This window comes from Hippopotamus amphibius, chromosome 7, assembly GCF_030028045.1.
Source record: "Hippopotamus amphibius kiboko isolate mHipAmp2 chromosome 7, mHipAmp2.hap2, whole genome shotgun sequence".
Lineage (NCBI taxonomy): Eukaryota > Metazoa > Chordata > Mammalia > Artiodactyla > Hippopotamidae > Hippopotamus > Hippopotamus amphibius.
This window is the reverse complement of record NC_080192.1, coordinates 104,084,550-104,107,902: the sequence shown is the minus strand read 5'-3', so window position 1 is coordinate 104,107,902 and position 23,353 is coordinate 104,084,550. Positions and strand designations below refer to the sequence as shown.

At 37.6% G+C, this 23,353-nt stretch overlaps 1 protein-coding gene across 1 annotated transcript in view; it reads left to right on the top strand.

Moving 5' to 3' along the window:
- Positions 1–23,353, top strand: part of ACYP2 (acylphosphatase 2) — a 312,902-nt gene that overhangs the window by 33,325 nt on the left and 256,224 nt on the right. Inside the window, exon 2 of the mRNA XM_057742352.1 lies at positions 19,556–19,681. The gene's annotated coding sequence lies outside the window, so the exon portion shown is untranslated. The remainder of the gene's footprint in view (positions 1–19,555; positions 19,682–23,353) is intronic.

Genomic DNA, 23,353 nt, shown 5'->3' with positions numbered 1-23,353 from the left:
CTGTACTGGGACCCAACAACCGAGACTATGGTTCTCAAAACTGTGTGTGCATCAGTACCACTTAGAGAGTTGTTACTGGGCCCTACCCCCAGAGTTTCTGATTCAGGAGGTCTTGAGGTAAAGCCCCCAAATTTGCATTTCTTCCTTCCTTCCTTCCTTCCATCCTTCCTTCCTTCCTCCCTCCTTACCTCCCTCCCTCCCTCTCTCTTTCTTTCCTTCTTTCTTTCTCCCTTCCTCCTTCCTTCCTTTCTTTCTTTTTTTCCCTTTCTTTCTTTCTTTCTTTCTTTTTCTTTCTTTCTTTGAAACTTTCTTTTCTTTTCTTTCTTTCCCTTTCTTTCCTTCTTTCTTTCCTTCTTCCTTCCTTCCTTCCTTCCTTCCTTCCTTCCTTCCTTTCTTTCTTTCTTTCTTTCTTTCTTTCTTTCCCTTCCTTCCTTCCTTCCTTCCTTCCTTCCTTCCTTCCTTCCTTCCTTCCTTTTTTTTTCTTGGAAACAAGAGCTAAGTTTTTTATTTGTTCATTTCTTACATTTGAAATACTTCTCAGCATCCTAGTCCTTAACCACCACACAACTCCAATCAACCATTTTATTGGGTTTTCTCTCTCAGTCAGTTTTACAGAAGCCTACTCATTCCCCTAGTTTCTTGCTGTCATCAACCTTAATTAGGCTGCTTTGGTGTTCAGCACAAAGAGCCTCCACCAAGTTGACGTTCATAGGCTCATCACAATTGGATGGAAGCACACAAAGGTGGACGTAGCATTTGTCTAAGGCTTTGGCAGCTTTGTGAGTTCCATGTGTTAGGCCATTGTGGATGTGGACGGTCTCCAGCACCTCTTATAAAGCCGTATTAATGTCCATTTCACTGCCAGCTACAATGTCTTTCTCAACCATGGTGGTGGGTTATGGGTGCTACCAATCTTGAATGGGCCTGAGCCTCTGCCTCCACAGCAGTGGCACGGAAACAGCAAGAATTTTCCTTTCTAACAGATTCCTAGATGATTCCTAACTGATGCTGCTGGTTCAAGGACTGCATCTGAGAATCACTATTATAGTGGGGAGAAAAATATTGAAAGGGAAAAAGCCGAATAAGTGTGATTTGTTAGTTCAGATCCCTCTTGATATCTATTTTTTTGAAGGTGTGAAAATTGTAACATCAATTCAAATAACAGTATTTAAATTAACAGAGAAAAGGCACAGTTTGTTTAACTAGAAATAGTTGATTTTTGCTCTTTATATCATATATTTGCAAACATCAATCTCTATCTGAAAAAAGATTTTATTTTTATTTATTAAAATTTGTGAAGGAATTACATTTTGATTTCATATGACAGTGAAATTAATAAACAATGATGTAAGTAGTCTGCAGATTGCTTTCATCTTGTGTTCTCTTCGATGTTTTGGGTAAACTGATTTTTTTTTAAGCTCTTTATTGGAATATAATTGCTTTACACTCCTGTACCAGCTTTTGAGGTACACCAAAGTGAATCAGCTGTATTTATACATATATCCCCATATCCCCTCCCTCCTACGACTTCCTCCCACCCTCCCTGTCCTGGCCCTCTAAGGCATCACCCATCATCGAGTTGATTTCCCTTTGTTATACAGCAACTTCCCACTAGCTATCTATTTTACAGTTGGTAGTGTAAATATGTCTATGCTTCTCTCTCACTTCATCCCACCTTCCCCTTTGCCCCCTGCCCCCCAAACCCCGTGTCCTCCAGTCCATTCTCTGCATCTGCATCCTTATTCTTGCCCTGTCACTGCGTTCATCAGTATCATTTTTTTTTTTTTAGATTCCGTGTATGTGAGTTAGCATACAGTATTTGTTTTTCTCTTTCTGGCTTCACTCTGTATGACAGACTCTAGGTCTATCCACCTCATTACATATAGCTCCATCTCATTCCTTTTTATAGCTGAGTAATATTCCATTATATATATGTGCCACATCTTCTTTATCCATTCATCTGTTGATGGGCATTTAGGTTGCTTCCATGTCCTGGCTATTGTAAATAGTGCTGCAATAAACATTATGGTACATGTTTCTTCTTGGATTATGGTTTTCTCTGGGTATATGCCCAGTAGTGGGATTACTGGATCATATGGTAGTTCTATTTGTAGTTTTTTAAGGAACCTCCAAACTGTTTTCCATAGTGGCTGTACCAGCTTACATTCCCACCAACCTTGCAGGAGATTTCCCTTTTCTCCACACCCTCTCCAACATTTATTGGATAAACTGATTTTTTACCCACTAATTATTGGTCACAAGATCATTTTGCCATTGAATTTTTTGTGCATGCCATTTTTTATCTTTATGGTTTTTTTTTTCCCTTCTTACAAAGATTATATTGAGGCTAAGTTGACCTCAGATTACTTCCTGAAGAGTGGAATCTACAACAGTGCTCTTAGAACAGTAGGATGATGCATTGTGTTTTTATTTTTAATGACTATCTTAAAAATTAAAATACAGCTCCTGCTGATTGAATGATAAAACTGTAATTATGTTGTGATTGCTTTCCCTCTGGGAGAGGAAATATCAGTACAATATTTTCCTCAAATGCTGTTTAAAAATATTGCTTTCAAGCAAAACAGGAGATCAGAGAGATGCAAAGAGCTAAGAAGGATGTGACACACAACTGCTGCTTTGAAGATGGAGAGGACCACATGAGAAGGAATGCAGGCATCTTCTAAGAGCAGAGTAGACTGGCTGACAGCCAGCAAGAAAATGAGGGCTTTTGACCCACAGCCACAAGGAAGTGGGTTCTACCAACAACCCGGATAGGCTTGGAAGCAGATTCTTCCCAGGAACTTCCAGATAAGAGCTCAGCCCAGCCAACACCTTGACCCTAGGCAGAGAACTCATGTGAACACATCAGACTTATAACCTGCAGAACTGTGAGATGAAAACACAGGCTGCTGTAAGCTGTTTAGTTTCCATAATTTGTCACACAGCAATAGAGGACTAATAAAAAAAAAAAATATTGTTTTCATTTTTTTCTTTCTAGTTTTATAGAGATATAATTGACATGAAGCATTGTATAAGTTTGATATACAGCATAATGATTTGTTTTACATCATGAAGTTATTATCACAATAAATTTAGTGAACATCCATCATCTGATATAGGTGCAAAATTTTAAAAAAAGAAAAAGTTTTTTCTTATGATGAGAACTCAGGATTTAGTTTTAAACAATTTTCATATATAACAGACAGCAGCGTTAATTATATTTACCATGTTGTACATTGCATCCCTAGTACTTATTTGTCTTGTAACTGGAAGTTTGACTGCCTTCATGCCTTCATCTAATTCCCCCTCTCCCACCCTCCACCTCTGCTAACCGTTAATCTGATTTCTTTTTTTACGAGTTTGTTAGTTTTTGAAAATATAATTGACCTACAATAGTATGTTAGTTCCCATTATGCAACAGAATAATTAGATATTTCTACATTTCAAACACATCACCACAATAATTCTAGTTACAATATGTCACTATACAAAAGTATTACATAGTTATTTGCAATATTCCCCACATTCTACATTTCATAGCCATGACTCATTTATTTTGCAAGTGGAAGTTTGTAATCTCCCTCACCTATTTCTTTCCTCCCCTTCCCCTTTGGCAAATACCTGTTTTTTCTGGGTATGTTTTGTTATGTTTTTTCGTTTGTTTTGTTTTTTGAGATTCCACATGTAAGTGAAATCATATGGTATTTGTCTTTGTCTGACTTATTTCACTTAGCATAATACCCTCTGGCTCTATCCATGATGTCAAAAATGGCAAGATTTCATTCTTTTTTGTGGCTGAGTAATATTCTGTTGTACACACACACACACACACACACACACACACACACACACACACACATCTTCATCTATTCACCTATTGATGGCACGTAGGTTGCTTCCATGTTTTGGCTATTGTTAATAATGCTGCAATGAACATAGGGTTGCATATATCTTTTTTAATTAGTATTTTTGTTTTCTTCAGATAAATACCCAAAAGTGGCATTGCTGGATTGTATGCTAGTTCTATTTTTAATTTTTTGAGGAATCTCCATACTGTTTTCCATAGTGGCTGCACCAGTTTACATTCCCACCAACAGTGTACAAGGATTCCCTTTTCTCCACATCCTTGCCAGCATTTGTTATTTGTGGTGCTTTTGATGATAGCCATTCTCACAGGCATGAGATGATATCTCATTGTGGTTTTAATTTGCATTTCTCTGATAATTAACAATGTTGAGCATCTTTTCATGTTTCTGTTGGCCATTTGCATATCTTCTTTGGAAAATTGTCTATTCAGATCTTTTTGCCCACTTTTAAATAAGGTTGTTTGTTTTTTTGATATTGAATTGCATGAGCTATTTGTATATTTTGGATATTAACTGCTTATTGGTCATATCATTTGCAAATATTTTCTCCCATTCAGTAGGTTGTCTTTTTGTTTTGTCTATGGTTTCCTTTGCTGTGCAAAAGCTTTTAAGTTTAATTAGGTCCCATGTGCTTACTTTTGCTTTTGTTTCCTTTGCCTTAGGAAACAAATCCAAAAAAATATTGCTATGATTGATGTTAAAGAGTGTTCTGCCTATGTTTTCTTATAGGAATTTCATGGTCTCAGGTATTACATTTAAGTCTTTAATCTATTTTGAACTTATTTTTGTGCACAGTGTGAGAGAGTAGTCCAGTCTGATTTTTTCCATGTAGCTATCCAGTTTTACCAGCACCATTTGTTGAAAAGGCTGTCTTTTCCCCATTGTATATTCTTGCCTCCTTTGTCATAGATTAATTGATCATAAGTGTGTTGGTTTATTTCTGGGTTCTCTATTCTATTCTACTGATCTATGTGTCTGTTTTTGTGCCAGTGCCACTCTTCTGATGACTGTAGCTTTGTAGTATATTCTGAAGTTGGGGAGTATGATCCCTCCAGCTCGTTCTTCCTTCTCAAGATTGTTTTGGCTATTTGGGATCTTTTGTGGTTGCACACAAGTTTTAGAATTATTTGTTCTAGTTCTGTGAAAAATGCCATTAGTATTTTGATAGGGATTGCATTGAATTGGTAGATTGCCTTCAGTAGTATGGTCATTTAAACAATATTAATTCTTACTGTCCATGAACATAGTTTATCTTTCCATCTGTTTGTGCCATCTTCAGTTTCTTTCATCAGTGTCTTATAGTTTTCTAAGTACAGGTCTTTTATGTCCTTTTTAAAATTTATTCCTGTGTATTTTATTCTCTTTGATGTGATGGTAAATAAAAATATTGCTTTTAAACAAGATTTTAAAATACTTTACTAGTGACTATAAAACAGTGAGTGAAAAAAAAATTTTAAACCAAAAACTATATATTCCAGTAATTGCCATCACTTTAGAAGGTAATAAAATTATTTCAGTTATTCTGTTATTACCTAAAAGCAGGATCAACAAATTAGGGCCTATGGACCAAATGTATTCCACCAACTGTTTTTGTAAATAAAACTTTATTATAATACAGGTAAGTTCATTCATTTTAGTAGTATCTTTGGCTGCTTTCACACTGTAACAAGCAGAGCTGATTAGTTGTGACAGAACCCATATGATCCACAAAGCCTAAAATGTTTACTCTCTGGAACTTTACAAAAAAAGTTTACCAACTCCTGGCCTAATGTGTAGTTTAGGGGCCCTTATTTTGTTTTTTATTTTAGAGAAAAGAAAAGTTTTGTTTTTTTTAAAAATATTTATTTACTTACTTACTTACTTTATTTATTTATTTATTTATTTATTTATTTTTATTGGAATATAATTGCTGTACACTCTTGTACCAGGTTTTGAGGTACACCAAAGTCAATCAGCTGTATTTATACACATATCCCCATATTCCTTCCCTCCCTCGATTCCCCCCCCACCCTCATCATCCCGGGCCTCTAAGGCATCATCCATCATCAAGTTGATCTCCTTTTGTTATACAGCAACTTCCCACTGGCTATCTATTTTACAGTTGGTAGTATATATATGTCTATGCTACTCTCTCACTTCGTCTCAGCTTCCCCTTCACCCCCCCGTCCCCCCCAACCTCATGTCCTCCAGTCCATTCTCTGCATTTGCATCTTTATTCTTGTCTTGTCACTGGGTTCATCAGTACCTTTTTTTTTTTTTTTTTAGATTGCATATATATGAGTTAGCATACAATATTTGTTTTTCTCTTTCTGACTTACTTCACTCTGTATGACAGACTCTAGGTCTATCCACCTCATTACATATAGCTCCATCTCATCCCTTTTTATAGCTGAGTAATATTCCATTATATATATGCCACATCTTCTTTATCCATTCATTTGTTGGTGGGCATTTAGGTTGCTTCCATGTCCTGGCTATTGTAAATACTGCTGCAATGAACGTTATAGTACATGTTTCTTCTTGAATTATGGTTTTCTCTGGGTATATGCCCAGTAGTGGGATTACTGGATCATATGGTAGTTCTATTTGTAGTTTTTTAAGGAACCTCCAAACTGTTTTCCATAGTGGCTGTACCAACTTACATTCCCACCAACAGTGCAGGAGATTTCCCTTTTCTCCACACCCCCTCCAACATTTGTTGTTTCCAGATTTCGTGATGATGGCCATTCTGATCGGTGTGAGGTGATACATCATTGTGGCTTTGACTTGCATTTCTCTGATCATTAGTGATGTTGAGCATCGTTTCAGGTGTTTGTTGGCCATCTGTATGTCTTCTTTGGAGAAATGTCTACTTAGGTCTTCTGCCCATTTGTGGATTGGGTTATTTGCTTTCTTGGTATTCAGTTGCATGAGCTGCTTGTATATCTTGGAGATTAATACTTGGTCTGTTGCTTCATTGGCAACTATTTTTTCCCATTCTGAGGGTTGCCTTCTAGTCTTGTTTATGGTTTCTTTCACTGTGCAAAAGCTTTTAAGTTTCATGAGGTCCCATTTGTTTATTCTTGATTTATTTCCATGATTCTAGGAGGTGGGTCAAAAAGGATCTTGCTTTGGTGTATGTCATAGAGTGTTCTGCCTATGTTTTCCTCTAGGAGTTTGATAGTGTCTGGCCTTACATGTAGGTCTTTAATCCATTTGGAGTTTATTTTTGTGTATGGTGTTAGGAAGTGTTCTAATTTCATTCTTTTACATGTAGCTGTCCAATTTTCCCAACACCACTTATGGAAGAGGCTGTCTTTTCTCCATTGTATATTCGTGTCTCCTTTATCAAAGATAAGGTGCCAATTTGTGCGTGGGCTTACCTCTGAGTTCTCTATTGTGTTCCATTGATCTTCCTTTCTATTTTTGTGCCAGTACCATACTGTCTTGATCACTGTGGCCTTGTAGTATAGTTTGAAGTCAGGAAGCCTGATTCCACCAACTCCGTCTTTCCTTCTCAAGATTGCTTTAGCTATTTGGGGTCTTTTGCATTTCCATACAAATCGTAAGATTTCTTGTTCTGGTTATGTGAAAAATGCAGTTGATAATTTGATAGGGATTGCATTGAATCTGTAAATTGCTTTGGGTAGTACAGTCGTTTTCACTATGTTGATTCTTCTAATCCAGGAACATGATATGTCCCTCCATCTGTTTGTGTCGTCTTTGATTTCTTTCATCAATGTCTTAAAGTTTTCTGCATACAGATCTTTTGCCTCCTTAGGCAGGTTTATTCCTAGGTATTTTATTCTTTTTGTTGCAAAGGTAAATGGGAGAGTTTCCTTAATTTCTCTTTCTGCTCTTCCATTGTTAGTGTATAGGAATGCAAGAGATTTCTGTGCATTAATTTTGTATCCTGCTACTTTACTAAATTCATTGATTAGTGTTAGCAGTTTTCTGGTAGAGTCTTTCGGGTTTTCTATGTATAATATGTCATCTGCAAAGAGTGACAATTTTACTTCTTCTTTTCCAATTTGTATTCCTTTTATTTCTTTTTCTTCTCTGATGGCTGTGGCTAACACTTCCAAAACTATGTTGAATAATAATGGTGAGAGTGGACACCCTTGTCTTGTTCCTATTCTAAAAGGGTATTCTTTCAGTTTTTCACCGTTTAGAACAATGTTGACTTTTGTTTTCTCATATATGGCTTTTATTGAGGTAACTCCCTTCTGTGCCCTTTTTCTGGAGAGTTTTTATCATAAATGGATGTTGAATTTTGTCAAAAGCTTTTTCTGCATCTATTGAGATTATCATATGGTTTTTATCCTTCAGTTAGTTGATATGATGTATCACACTGATTGATTTGTGTATATTGAAGAATCCTTGCATCCCAGGGATAAACCCCACTTCGTCATTGTGTATGACTTTTTTTAATGTGCTGTTGGATTCTGTTAGCTAGTATTTTGTTGAGGATTTTTGCATCAATATTCATCAGTGATATTGGTGTGTAATTTTCTTTTTTTGTGACATCTTTGCCTGGTTTTGATATCAGGGTGATGGTGGCCTCGTAGAATGAGTTTGGGAGTGTTCCTCCTTCTGCTATATTTTGCAAGAGTTTGAGAAGGTTAGATATTAGCTCTTCTCCAGATGTTTGATAGAATTCGCCTATGAATCCATCTGGCCCTGGGCTTTTGTTTGTTGGGAGATTTTTAATCACTGCCTCAATTTCCGTACTTGTGATTCGTCTGTTCATAGTTTCTATTTCTTCCTGGTTCAGTCTTGGAAGATTGTAATTTTCTAAGAATTTATCCATTTCTTCTAGGTTTTCCAATTTATTGGCATATAGTTGCTTGTAGTAGTCTCTCATGATCTTTCGTATTTCTGTGGTGTCTGTTGTTACTTCTCCTTTTTCATTTCTAATTCTGTTGATTTGCGTTTTCTCCCTTTTTTTCCTGATGAGTCTGGCTAATTGTTTATCAATTTTGTTTATCTTCTCAAAGAACCACCTTTTAGTTTCATTAATTTTTGCTATTGTTTCCTTCCTTTCTTTTTCATTTATTTCTGATCTGATCTTTATGATTTCTTTCCTTCTGCTCACCTTGGGGTTTCTTTGTTCTTCTTTCTCTACTTGTTTTAGGTGTAAGGTTAGGTTGTTTATTCGAGATTTTTCTTGTTTCTTGAGGTAGGACTGTATTGCTATAAACTTCCCTCTTAGAACTGCTTTTGCTGTGTCCCATAGGTTTTGGGTTGTTGTGTTTTCATTGTCATTTGTTTCCAGATATTTTTTGATTTCCTCTTTGATTTCTTTAATGATTTCTTCATTGTTTAATAGTGTATTGTTTAGCCTCCATGTGTTTGTATTTTTTACAGTTTTTTTCCTGTAATTGATATCTAGTCTTATGGCATTGTGGTCAGAGAAGATGCTTGATATGATTTCAATTTTCTTGAATTTACCGAGGTTTGATTTGTGACCCAAGATGTGATCTATCCTGGAAAATGTTCCACGTGCACTTGAGAAGAAAGTGTATTCTGTCGTTTTTGGATGGACTGTCCTATAAATATCAGTTAAATCGAAGTGGCCTAATGTGTCATTTAAAGCTCGTGTGTCCTTTATTTTCTGTTTGGATGATGTGTCCATTGATGTAAGTGGGGTGTTCAAGTCTCCCATTATTATTGTGTTAGTGTCGATGTCCCCTTTTATGGCTGTTAGCATTTGCCTAATGTATTGAGGTGCTCCTATGTTGGGTGCATAGATATTTACCATTGTGATATGTTCTTCTTGGATGGATCCCTTGATCATTATGTAGTGTCCTTCCTTGTCTCTTGTAATAGTCTTTACTTTAAGGTCTAATTTGTCTGATATGAGTATTGCTACTCCAGCTTTCTTTTGACTTCCATTTGCATGGAATATCTTTTTCCATCCCTTTACTTTCAGCCTATATGTGTCCCTTGGTCTGAAGTGGGTTTCTTGTAGGCAGCATATACAAGGTCTTGTTTTTGTATCCATTCAGCCAGTCTGTGTCTTTTGGTTGGAGCCTTTAATCCATTTACATTTAAGGTGATTATTGACATGTGTGTTCCAATTACCATTTTCTTAATTGTTTTGGGTTTGTATTTGTAGGTGTTTTCCTTTTCTTGTGTTTCCTACTTAGAAAAGTTCCTTTAGCACTTGTTGTAAGGCTGGTTTGGTGGTGCTGAATTCTCTTAACTTGTGCTTGTCTGTAAAGCGTTTGATTTCTCTGTCGAATCTGAATGAGATTCTTGCTGGATAGAGTATTCTTAGTTGTAGGTTTTTCTCTTTCAGGACTTTCAGTATATCCTGCCATTCCCTTCTGGCCTGCAGAGTTTCTGTAGAAAGGTCAGCTGTTATCCTGATGGGTTTTCCCTTATATGTTATTTGTTGCTTTTTTCTTGCAGCTTTTAATATTTTTTCTTTGTGTTTAATTTTTGTTAGTTTGATTAATATGTGCTTTGGTGTATTTCTCCTTGGGTTTATTCTGTATGGAACTCTCTGTGCTTCTTGGACTTGGTTAATTATTTCCTTTCCCGTGTTGGGGAAGTTTTCCACTATAACCTCTTTCAATATTTTCTCAGACCCTTTCTTTTTTTTTTTTTCTTCTTCTGGAATGCCTATGATTTGAATGTTGGTGCACTTAATGTTATCGCTAAGGTCTCTGAGAATGTCTTCTAATCTTTTTATTCTTTTTTCTTTTTTCCTGCTCTGTGGCCGTTATTTCCCCCCATTCTATCTTCCAACTCACTTATTCATTCTTCTGCCTCAGTTATTCTGCTGTTTATACCATCTAGAATGTTTTTAATTTCAGTTATTTTGTTGTCCATTGCTGTTTGTTTGTTCTTTAGTTCTTCTAAGTCCTTATTAACTGTTTCTTGTATTTTCAGTATTTTGTTATTGAGATTTTGTATCATTTTTACTATCATTACTCTGAATTCTTTTTCAAGCATTTTTCCTATTTCTTCTTCATTGATTTGGTCTTATGAGTTTTTTTCCTGCTCCTTTGCCTGCATGGTATTTCTTTGTTTTCTCATGGTAGTCCAAACATCAGGAGTTGCTTGTCCTGGCAATAAAGGGGTTTCAAGAAGACTGTCCAAGCCCCAGACTAATGGCAGAGTGTTGAGTCAAACAAATACCAAGTCTAGGAAACACATACATGTATAAGACACAAAGAAGAACCCAGTATGCTATTAGACATTCAAAGAAGAAACCAACAGAAATTCAAAACCAAAACAGAACAAAACAGAAACAAAAGCAAAAGCAAACAAACAAACAAACAAATAACACCTCACACACACAAACACAAATCCAGGGAGATATTGAAAGCTAGAATCAAATATAAAAAAGAGCTAAAGTACCACCAGACAAACTGGAGATTCTCAGAATGAAATTAGACAATTATACTAAGAACTAAGATAAAGACAAAATCCTAATAATAAATACCAAGGCAGTGTGTCATCTGGAGAATAAAGCAAGGAGACTGAGCAGATTGATAATGTTGCTTATAAGTATGTTAAGATAAAATAAACTACAAAAGAATAGAAGACAGGGCAACAGAAGAACATAGTGTGACTGGAAATATAAAAATTAAAAGAAGTAGAAATGTATAAAAGAGATGAAAAGAAGGTAGGAGAGATATATAGTTAGCACTACGAAAACTTAGCTAGAGATTGAAATATATAAAAAGGCTAAAAATAAAAATAGAATAAAAAATAGAATAAAAAATAAATTATAAAACTTGTAGATCCCTTAGGACTAAGATCGTAATTAATAAAGGGAAAACAAAACAAAACAAAACTAGAACTGACCCCAGAATGGACCAGTTCAATAGAATTAATACTAATATTTCTGTTTCCTTGGGGTCTCAGCTGTAAGTGTCCTTCTACCTGCCTTGGGTTTCTGTATTATTCTGCGACCAGCAGGGCTTCCTTTATTGTTCATTTGTAAGCGCTGGTGTGTGGGGAGGGAGAGGGTACAATAGTGGCTCCTTCCCCTGGGAGTGAGTGAGCAGTGGTGCACTGTCTGGATCAGGTCGTTTCAGTCAGGCATGGAGGTGCCTGTTGCAGAGGGACACCGGTGGTTCAGGTGTAAACAGAATGTCTCAGAGTTGGGCCTCTCTCTGGGCTTTTTTGCTCTCAGCCGCTGGCACTCTAAGCCAGCCCCGCCTGAGGGCCTGAGGGCCTGAGGGCCTTTGTTATCCCTGAGTGCCTTAGCTTGGCCCACAGAGGTCCTTCCTCTGCTCGTTGCAGGCGCTGAGAGAGAGAGAGGCTATGCCCGCGGCTCCTCCCCTCCACCTGTGAGCCAGGAGCATCCAGCTGCCACCATGGCCCTGCAGCTCTCCGGGGCAGGCACTTCTCGCTGTGGACCTCTTCCCTCCTGTCCTCTCGGTCCGTCTACCCACTGCCAACAATGTTTCTCACCCTGAACCAGTTCTCTGGTTCCCACGCTCCCGCTCCTAGACCCCCTGTTCAGCTGTAAATCGATGTCTCAGTCCAGGAATGCTGAGCCATGGTGCGGACCCTCCATGTGTTTCTCCCTCGCTCCTGTCTGCCTCAGCTCAGCCGCTTCACCCTCTTTTAGCCGTCATAAATGCCTCCCTACTGGTTATGTTGGGATCCTTGCAGTCCTTTCTGGTGTCCGAGGTTGTCTGCTGGTGTTCAGTCGGTTCTCTGTGGGAATTATTGCATCTTTTGGTGCATTCCCAATGCATCTGTGGAGGGGGATGCATTCCTTGTCCCTCTACTTTGGCGCCATCTTTTTTCCTCCTATTTATTTATTTATTGGCTGTGTTGGGTGTTTGTTGCTGTGTGCAGGCTTCCTCTAGTTGCAGAGAGTGGGGGCTACTCTTTGTTGCTGTGTGTGGGTTTCTCATTGTGGTGGCTTCTCTTGTTGGGGAGCATGGGCTCTAGGCACGCAGGCTTCAGTAGTTGTGGCTCAAGGGCTCAATAGTTGTGGCACATGGGCTTAGTTGCTCTGTGGCATGTGAGATCTTTCCAGGCCAGGGATCGAACCTGTGTTGCCTGCATTGGCAGGTGGATTCTTAACCACTGTGCCACCATGGAAGTCCCTGGAAAGTTTTTTTGAATAGCATTTTTAATGGCAATTTTTGATTTGTTAAGGTAGACTGGATATTTCAAAAATACCAATAGTCATTTGAGTTAAAGAAAGGTAAATAACTTGGGACTTCCCTTGTGGTGCAGTGGTTGAGAACCTGCCTGTCAATGCAGGGGAGACAGGTTTGATCCCTGGCCCGGGAAGATCCCACATGCCATGCAGCAACTAAGCCCACAAGCCACAGCTACTGAGCCCCGCATGCTGCAGCTACTGAAGCCCGCATGCCGAGAGCCCATGCTCCCACCGCAATGAGAAGCCCACGCAGCACAAAGAAGAGTAGCCCCCTCGCTGCAACTAGAGAAAGCCTGCGTGCAGAAGAAAATTAAAATAATAATAATAATAAAAAGAAAGGTAAATAACTTGAGTGATCACATGTTCTGATGCCATTTGTCCAAAATAAAATGTGGGTGTATTTAAAATAACCACACTGATTTCATTAGCAGGTTCATAAGTAGGCTCTGAAGAACAAAAGTGGGATTCCTAGAATGTTTGAGCAACAGTAACATTATTGAAATAAACATATAGGTTCCCAAGGGGATTAGTCTTTTAAATTAAAAATTCATTGGCTTATCTTTATTGCCTATTCTGCCTTCTTTTTTCAAAAAATCAATCCTGAATAAAAATGTCTGCATGATTCCAAAACAACTGGACAAATAAGTTATGAATTATCTAAAGTACAAAAGAAGTTGTATGATGGAACGTTTTATTTTATAGTTGGGTTGTACTGCTGTTAAACATGTAACCCTAAATTCAGTTGAACCATCCGAGCAACTTTTAATAAACAGTTTACAGTTTAATAAACAGTTCACAGTTCACAGACAGTTCTGTGAAGACAGTTAAATTTTAAGTGTTCAGGCTACATAAATACTTTGGCTAGCCTTTGGCCAGTGAGCAAAGTAAAAAATAAAAGTTGACCCCTAGAGAAATTCCTATCATCTTACCAGTGCTATTACTGAGCTTGCTTTCACCCACAACTTTCTATTGTGAAAAATTTCAAATCTATAGAAAAGTTGTAAGAATAATGACTCATATACTCTTTTTCTTAATTCACCAATTTTTAATATTTTGTCGATTTGTTTCTCTCTCTCCTTTCCTTCCTTCCTCCCTTCCTTTTTTCTTCTGCTGAATCATTTGAGAATAAAATGCAGACATAACATTTTACCCTTAAATATTTAAGCATGCATAAGGTAAGAATATAAACCTATGATTATTTCCTCAAAAAGTTTTCTTGAACTTCCAAGTGATTATGCTTTTTTGCTGTGTTGTTATTTTTGTGGTTAATGATATCATTTTACATCTTATGTATATAGGTGTAAACATGTATTTTATTATTCTTGAGTAAACACTTAAGAGTGGAATTGCTGGATCTAGTGAAAAGTGTATGTTTAACTTTATAAAAAATTATCACACTTTTTTTAAGATTAAATATCATTTTCATTCCTATAATTGTTTAAAATTTTCAGTTGCTATGTATCCACACAAACACTTGATTTCTCCAGTCTTTGCATTTTAACCGTCCTAATGTGTCTGTAGTGTTATTGCATTATGAGAATTTGCATTTGCCTTATGACTAAACATGTTGAATTTTTTCATATTGCATTTATACACCATTTTGGGGGGGGTACAGTGTCTATTTAAATATTTTGCTCAGTAAGAAAAATAAACTTTTAATTTCAGAACAGTTTTAGATTTACAGAAAAATTGCAAAGATTGTACAGAGAGTTCCCATATGCTCTGTACCCAGTTTCCTCTATTATTAACATCTTACATAAACATGGTAACATTTGTTACAATTAACGAATCAATATTTATACATTATTATTAGTGAATGTACATACTTAATTTGTATTTCCTTAGGTTTTACCTAATGCCCTTTTTCTGTTTCAGAATCTGATCTAAGATATCAGATTACATTTAGTCATCATGTCCTTTAGGCTCTTCTTGGCTGTGACAGTTTCTCAGACTTTCCTTGTTTTTGATGACCTTAATAATTCTGAGGAGTACTCATTAGGTATTTTGTAGGATGTAGAATGCCCCTCCATTGGGATTTGTCTGATATTTTTCTTTGATTAGACTGGGGTAATGGTTTTGGGGAGGAAAACTGCAGAGGTACAGTGCCATTTTGATCACATTATAGCAAGGATACATACTATCAACATGACTCATCACTGTTGATGTTTACCTTAATAACCGGGCTGAGGTAATGTTTGTCAGGTTCCTTATATCTTTTTCTCAAAATGTGTTTTGTATTTTTTCATTTTTATGCATTTCCAAAATAATGTGTTTCTAAAAAATAATAGCTGACCGTAATACCCCCAACCTCATTATTTCTTTCTTGAAAGCATCCTTCAGTATAAATATAAGACAGTTCAGCTAAGTTAGTCTTTGTTGCTCTCCAACTTCCTTTTCCTCTAATGAGAATAACAACCTGTAACAGTGACCACAACACAGTCTGTGCGCTCAAGAAACTAACTCGTTGAGAGGCTAGAGAAGTGAAGAGGTCATTGCAATGCAATGGGACTGACGTGTGCTATAATAGAGGAAATTTCGGAATACTGTGGAAGGATGCCATGTCTCATTGGTGTATCAAGAGAAAGTTTTATGGAGGAAATAATTTCTAAGCAGAGACCTAAAAGAGAAGGAATTAGCCAGATAAAACTAGAGAGAGGGTGAGGAAGAGTTCCAAGTAGAGAAAGTGGCTTCTATAGACTAGTAAGTGACAGAGACCATTGTGTGTATTAGATATTCAGGTAGTTTATGAGGATTAAAATCAAAGGCAAACTGACTACTGACAGTATTGGCTGGAGAGTGAGAAGAGTACAAAATACAAACACTTTACAAATAATATTTAAGAGTTTAGACCAGTAGTTATCTCTAGGGTGTGGAGGGTAGGAGGAGGGCAGCACTGTCTCCACACTCCTGCAATTTATAGGATTTCTTGCTTCTAATGTAATCATGGCCAAGCATTTAAAAATTGAACTATTATTCAACATAGTTTTGCAAGTTTTAGCCACAGCCATCAGAGAAGAAAAAGAAATAAAAGGAATCCAAATTGGAAAAGAAGAAGTAAAATTGTCACTCTTTGCAGATGACATGATATTATATATAGAAAACCCGAAAGACTCTACCAGAAAACTGCTAACACTAATTGATGAGTTTAGTAAAGTAGCAGGATACAAAATTAATGCACAGAAATCTCTTGCATTCCTATACACTAACAATGGAAGAGCAGAAAGAGAAATTAAGGAAACTCTCCCATTTACCTTTGCAACAAAAAGAATAAAATACCTCGGAATAAACCTGCCTAAGGAGGCAAAAGATCTGTATGCAGAAAACTATGACACTGATGAAAGAAATCAAAGACGACACAAACAGATGGAGGGACATACCATGTTCCTGGATTGGAAGAATCAACATAGTGAAAACGACTGTACTACCCAAAGCAATTTACAGATTCAATGCAATCCCGATCAAGTTACCAATGGCATTTTTCACAGAACTAGAAGAAGAAATCTTACGATTTGTATGGAAATGCAAAAGACCCCAAATAGCCAAAGCAATCTTGAGAAGGAAAAATGGAGTTGGTGGAATCAGGCTTCCTGACTTCAAACTATACTATAAGGCCATAGTGATCAAGACAGTATGGTACTGGCACAAAAATAGAAAGGAAGATCAATGGAATAGAATAGAGAACTCAGAGATAAGCCCAAACACATGGGCACCTTATCTTTGACAAAGGAGACACGAATATACAATGGAAAAAAGACAGCCTCTTCCATAAGTGGTGTTGGGAAAATTGGACAGCTACATGTAAAAGAATGAAATTAGAACACTTCCTAACACCATACACAAAAATAAACTCCAAATGGATTAAAGACCTACATGTAAGGCCAGACACTATCAAACTCCTAGAGGAAAACATAGGCAGAACACTCTATGACATACATCAAAGCAAGATCCTTTTTGACCCACATCCTAGAATCATGGAAATAAGTCAAGAATAAACAAATGGGATCTCCTGAAACTTAAAAGCTTTTGCACAGTGAAAGAAACCATAAACAAGACTAGAAGGCAACCCTCAGAATGGGAAAAAATAGTTGCCTACGAAACAATGGACAAAGGATTAATCTCCAAAATATACAAGCAGCTCATGCAACTGAATACCAAGAAAGCAAATAACCCAATCCACAAATGGGCAGAAGACCTAAATAGACATTTCTCCAAAGAAGACATACAGATGGCCAACAAACACCTGAAACAATGCTCAACATCACTAATCATCAGAGAAATGCAAGTCAAAGCCACAATGAGGTATCACCTCACACCAATCAGAATGGCCATCATCACAAAATCTGGAAACAACAAATGTTGGAGGGGGTGTGGAGAAAAGGGAACTCTCCTGCACCGTTGGTGGGAATGTAAGCTGGTACAGTTACTATGGAAAACAGTTTGGAGGTTCCTTAAAAAACTACAAATAGAACTACCATATGCTCCAGTAATCCCACTACTGGGCATATACCCAAAGAAAACCATAATCCGAAAAGAAACATGTACCATCATGTTTATTGCAGCACTATTTACAATAGCCAGGACATGGAAGCAACCTTAGTGCCCATCAGCAAATGAATGGATAAAGAAGATGTGGCATATATATACAATGGAATATTACTCAGCTATGAAAAGGAATGAGATGGAGCTATATGTAATGAGGTGGATAGACCTAGAGTCTGTCATACAGAGTGAAGTAAGTCAGAAAGAGAAAGACAAATATTGTATGCTAACTCATATATATGGAATGTAAAAATGGTACTGATGAACTCAGTGACAAGACAAGAACAAGGACACAGATGCAAAGAATGGATTGGAGAACTTGAGGTTTTGTGGGGTGGGGGGTGAAGGGGAAGCTGAGACGAAATGAGAGAGTAGCATAGACATATATATACTACCAACTGTAAAACAGATAGCTAGTCGGAAGTTGCTGTATAACAAAGGATGTTCAACTCGAGGATGGATGATGCCTTAGAGGACTGGGACGGGGAGGGTGGGGGGGAGTCGAGGGAGGGAGGGAATATGGGGATATGTGTATAAAAACAGATGATTGAACTTGGTGTACCCCCCCAAAAAATAATAAATAAATGAAAAAAAAGAAAAGAAAAAAAATTGAACTAATGTTGCTTATGTTAATTACTTTTATTTCCTCTTTATATTACTGTTAGATTAAAATTATTTTAAAATTGTGTATATAGATAGGTTACTTTCTCTATGAATTTCCTTTCAGGATAGTAAGGAGGGATAATAAACTTGATGAAAATTATTTGTTATATAAAATTCTTCCTAAAAGGTTGAGAACCACTGGTATTGACCATGCTGAAGGCAATGAAGAGCCCCTGAAAGGGTTTAAGTAAGGGAATGACATGATCAGATTCTGGCTATAATGTGGAGAACAGATTGGAAGGAGCCATCCTGGGAGAATGTAGACCAGTTGGATGGCTATTGTGGTAATCCAGGTGAGAGATGACAGTGGCCTGAAATAAGGTATTGGTCATGGAGACAGAAAGAACATGATGATGTTTTCCCTTGGATTCTCTAAAGAGTTAGCTTTACTTTTGCCATTATATTTGCTTTTAAGACCAAAAGAATGTTTGAAATTTCAGGTATTTTGAAAAATAATGGGAAAATAGTTTGCAGCAGAGACATTCCCCAGACTTCTCAAATCATATCAAAAGTGTAATAATTTAGAGTCAGACTCTGGTTAAGAAGTCTGAGTCCTCACTGACATTGAATAGCCCTAGCCTTGGGCAAATTGCTTAATTTCTCTAGGCCTCAGTTTCTTCATCAGCAAAATGGGGATATTAATTTTATCTGCCATGTTGTAATTCCATGAGCATTAGTATTCACTTCACCTACTTATTAGACCAGCCCTGACTCTAGCTAAAGAGAATTTCAGAGGCAAATTGCACAGTTATCTTCCAAGTAGTAGTATTGGACTTTACATGGTCACATTTTATTCCATATTGGGACAAACTTCAGACAATTCTAAGATTGGAATGGCTGGCCATGATTAGCAGCCATGGAAGGGAGGGCAACATCTGTTGGCACCAGGCTTTAACCCAATGCCAAATGTTTCCCCTTTATAATTTGTTATCATCCTTTGGGGCCATGGAGAATATCTTCCAAGGACTTGTAAATGAGGAAATAAAACTGCTCTCTGAGAATAGACTGTAGGATCATGGCAGAAAAACATATAATTACCTGAAAGAGACAGACTTGGGCCAGCTAAAATGTCAATAACTTAATTGAAGATATTTTAATGTATCTAAAGATATCAGTCAAAAAAATATTGATTAGCCTTCAATCTCTAGATTGAAAAAAACACATAAGCAAAACCAGCAGTACCCATCCAAGCTCAGATTAGGAAAGTAAATCTTAGCTTGCATGTTTCTGGTTCTGGTTAGAGGTGGATGCAGGGATTACAGCTAGTGGATTATTGAGGACTTTGATTCTTTTTGTGATGTAATCTCAACTGAGATTGAGGATGTAGTAGGTATTGTAAATTTTCATTATTTCTTTTCTTCTTTTTCCTTAGGAATAGGACCCTTTATTTTTCAATGAGCACAAAGTCACCCAGGATAAAGACGATACTTCCATCTTCCTTTGAAACTAGGAGTGGCTGTGTGACCAATTGTTTGTCTATGGGATTCAAGCTGATGTGGTATGTGCAACTTTCAATAAGTTTCCATAAGAAAAGGGCATTCTTTCCTTTTCCTTTTCCTTCTTCCTGCTAGTTAGAATGTATACTTGATGGCTGGATATTAAGCAGCTATCTTGAACCATGAAGTTGAAACCATGTGTTAAATATAGCAGAGCAACAAGGTAGAGGGAGCCTGGGTACCTGGTAATGGTGGATCTGCTATGTCAGTCTTGGACTGTTTAATCTGGACTTTATTTTTGTGAGAGATCATAACTTGTTCATGTGTACTTTGTTAAAGCTACGTATATTTGGGGATTTCTACCACTCACAGTGGAATCTAATCTTAGCTAATACAGATGCCTCAGAGTCAATATTAGTGTCCTTTTTGCTGAATGAATTATCACAACCTAATGGCTTAACTAATACAAATGTATTCTATTATAATTTGGAGGTCAGGAATCTAAAATGAGTCTTGCTAAGCTAAAATCAAAGTGTCAGCAGTGCTGCATTCCTTCTTGCAGGCTTCAAGGGGAAATCCATGTCCTTGCCTTTGTAAGCTTCTTGAAGCTGCCTGTATTCTTTGGCTCATAGCCCCCTCCTGGCAGCCCTCCAACCTTTTGTTTCCGTAGTCACATTCCTTCCTACTGCCTTTGACCTTCTTTTGTCTCTCATAAGGGTGCTTGCAATTATATTGGGTCTACCTCAGTAATCGAGGATAAGCCTCCCATCTCAAGATCCTTCATGTAATCACACCTGCAAAATCTTTTTGCTGTGTAAGGTAACATATTCACAGGTTCTGAGTATTAGGATGTAGGCATCTTTGGCGGGGGGGGGGGCATTATTCTGTCTGCCACAGAGTCTTAGTCTAGTTCCATATGTGTATCTATCTTTATTCTTATCACTGAGCAACATGCTGATTATGATTTGACTTCCCATTTAGGCTGTCTCTGGGGAGAAAATATACAGATCATACAGACACTGAGGTTTCTGTCCCTGTGCAGACATTTATTATGGCAAATTAGTAATGTACCTTCTAAGTATGAATTGTCTCTCTTTGCCTTGACTTCAAGGAGAAAAATGCACTAATTATGCCAATGAGAGCATTCTGGCCCATGTGAGAGTTTAATTTCTCACTGCAAACTGGCATTTGGATATCTACCTCTGTCTCTTGTGCATGAGTCAACCTCTTCAGGCCTGTACCCAGGACACTGCCAGGAGTGAGTCTCTGGGCCAGATCCTGAAAACTGGCCAGATCTAATTGTGGTGCTTCGATGAATCCTGCCCAGGTCCTGCTGCCTTCCTTGGATGACCCCTTGACCACTTCCTGTTAATGTCCTTCTCCCCTGATTTCTAGATCATTCACTTAAAAGGAATTAGTCAAAGATGTGTGAAGTAATGTTGTTCTTAAATAATGTTTTTACTATAGAAAAAAATTAGAAAATATTTTAATGGACAGTGGGGTTGTTTTATTAAAAAATACTATTAGCTAATATTTCTGACAATGTAACAATAAAAAAATACTTTTAGCAAACAAAATAAATGAATAAAGCATATGGAAAAATTGAAATTCATTAAACAAATTCTAATGTAACATTTTAAAGTAAAATGGTTATCAGTGATCATATTAGCAAATAAGGTATTATAAATACCAATCAGCTATAAGAAACTTGAAGATTCTTTCAGGTATATTAAGGTGACTTAGAACTAGCAGATTCTTTTCACCCAACAGATTGGAATAAACATTTCCCAAGAGTGTAACAATCTCTAAAACTTCCTCTCCTACACAGTGAAATGACTATAATTTAATATTCAGTGTTACCAACACCTTCCCTTACATAATAAAGAAATTAAAGGATAAAGTAGGAAAAACAAGCTGGATTTATTGAGACAACTCCAGATCATCACTTCCTGGAAGGTGGGAGGACAGATTTATTCTTATCTCTGAGCCTCCTGATTTAAACATTTGTCCTGTGTCCTTGGCCTGGAATACCCTTCTTGTTGGTCTAGTAAACACTTGTTTATTCTCTAAGATTCACATTAAATATCACTTTCTCTGTGAAGGCTTCCTTGAGTCTAAGGGGAAATTGACCCTTCCCATCTTCTGTGCTACCACTGTATACTCTGTAGTTTTGGCAGATATGTGTATGTAAATATATATAATTTAGTTTCCTTAATATGGCACTTACTATAATACTATACTAGGAATCCTTCCAAGCACTGCATAAATATTCAGTCATTTAATCCCCATAACAGCCCCGTGAGGTATATTATCTATCTATCTATCTATCTATCTATCTATCTATCTATCTATCTATCTATCATTTTACATATATATGATTTATTATAAGGAATTGGCTCATGTGATTATGGAGGCTGAGAAGGGGTCCCATAGCAGGGCTGAGAAGTCCCAGGATCTGCAGTTGGCAAGCTGGAGACCTAGCAAATCCAGTAGCATATTTCTAGTCCAAGTCTGAAAGCCAGCATAATGTTTGACCAAATGTCTGGGCACCCCATGGCCCAGTCAAGTTGACACATAAAATGAGCCATTGTAGATGTATAAACAGAGAAGGGCTCACTGAGACGGTGACATCTGAGGGAGGAGGTGAGCGAGTGAGTCAGGTCTGGGGGAAGAGCATCCCAGGAACAATGAGTACAAAGGTCTTGAGGTGCCTGGAAGATTTAAGGAGTGGCAAAGGGTAGGGAGAGTCTTACTAGAATGGAACAGTCAAGGGAGAAGGAAGCAGGGGATGAAGTTGAAAAAGGAGTGGGCCAGGGGGCAGAGCATGAAGGGCTTTAGAGAAATTTTAGGAGGTGAGCTTTTACTAAGAATGTCATTGGAAGGTTTTTGAGCAGAGGGGTGACCCTCTCTGATTTATGTTTCATCAACATCACTCTGACTTGTGTATCAAGAAGAGTCTGCATGGTGTCAAAGATAGAAGATGGGAGACTAGTTGGGAGGTTCCTGCACTAGTTTAGGTGAGCAACAGCAATGGTAGTGATAGTGGATGTGAAGAGAAGTGGTCAGATTCTGGACATAGGTTGACAGTTAAGCTGACAGGTCAGATGTGGGGAATGAGAGAAAGAAAGGCAGCAGGGATGACTTCCAGGTTTTGGCTTGAGCAACTGGGGAAAAGTAGAAGAGGCACAAGGTTTGGCAGTCAGGAGGTAGAAATAGGAGATCAGCAATTCAGTTTTGGACATGATTAATTGAGATGCCTATTAGTCATCCAAGCAGAGGTTTAAGGAGGCAGCTGGATATGTGAGTCTAAAGTTCAGGGGAGAGATGCAGGCTGAACGCAACATATATTAGATCATATTTAAAACCATGAGAGTAGATGAGACCACCAAATAAGTGAGTGAAGAAACTAAAGAGAAGAGGTCCAAGGACCGAATTTTAGAATACTCCAAGTTTTGGAGGTCAGAGAGTTGAATAGAACTCAACAAAGAAGACTGAGGAGGAACCAGAGATATAGGAGGAAGACTAGCCATAGGAAAGAAGCCTAGGACTTGGGCACTGATGCAGGTGGTGGGTGTTTGTGGGAGCTCTCTTCTGACTCATTCTATTTCCTCAGTGAAATAGGAAGCAAGGTCATCAACAGAGAATGAAAATGGGTGGTGAGTAGGTATTTGAGGTTTCAGGACAGAGTGAAGGTATGAAATACCACCTGAGAGAGAGGGATAATAAAAGGACTC